This window comes from Triticum aestivum, unplaced genomic scaffold, assembly GCF_018294505.1.
Source record: "Triticum aestivum cultivar Chinese Spring unplaced genomic scaffold, IWGSC CS RefSeq v2.1 scaffold75240, whole genome shotgun sequence".
NCBI classification, from domain to species: domain Eukaryota; kingdom Viridiplantae; phylum Streptophyta; class Magnoliopsida; order Poales; family Poaceae; genus Triticum; species Triticum aestivum.
This window is the reverse complement of record NW_025228969.1, coordinates 4,284-4,943: the sequence shown is the minus strand read 5'-3', so window position 1 is coordinate 4,943 and position 660 is coordinate 4,284. Positions and strand designations below refer to the sequence as shown.

Below are 660 nucleotides of genomic sequence, written 5' to 3'. Positions count from 1 at the left end.
CCCTTAATTTCTTCTCTTTGGTCATTCCCGGCTGGGTACCTGTAGAAATCTTGCTGACTTGCTGCTGTTCTGTTCACCTCATTTCACAGGATCTATTGGCCATAGTGGGTTTTTTTTTCATCCAGGAAGTGCATCGTCTCTCCTTTTGTCCAGACCTACTCCCCCTTTGTTGTGGTAAGTCTTGACCTTGGTAATCAAAAGTAAAGAATACATGGTTTTTTTGCTTGATTCACTCGATTATAGAATTTATTTTGAATCTAGGTTTGAGAACGGCAGGCTAATTCCTTTTTTTCTTGGCCCATTGGTGAAAAAATTAGTCTTATGCATGAGAATGCCTTTTTTGTTTACCTTCGAAGTGTATTGATTTTTCAATTTTGATGTTGCAAAAAATGGCATTGCTCTCTGTATGCTAGCTCAAAGGTTAGGTGGTACTGTTATGTGTGATGATAGCAGCCCCATTGGCAAGTCATTAAAAAACTGGAAAGGTTAATGTCCATGTGAATTTTTACCCTTTCTAGCTATGTGCCTTCTGGATATGCAGTATATGTATGAGAATATGATACCTATTATTTTCTCAGTGCTAGTTATGCACATTTGATCATGACTTTATGAGTGAATGACAGTATAATGTCTTGAAACTCGATATCTCAAATGTTGACT

General features: G+C 37.4%; 1 long non-coding RNA gene across 1 annotated transcript in view; it reads left to right on the top strand.

Annotated features, from left to right (window-relative positions):
- The first annotated feature begins 14 nt into the window (after positions 1-14).
- Positions 15-660, top strand: part of LOC123174768 (uncharacterized) — a 4,532-nt gene continuing 3,886 nt past the window's right edge. Inside the window, exon 1 of the long non-coding RNA XR_006487339.1 lies at positions 15-174. This is a non-coding gene — a long non-coding RNA (uncharacterized lncRNA). The remainder of the gene's footprint in view (positions 175-660) is intronic.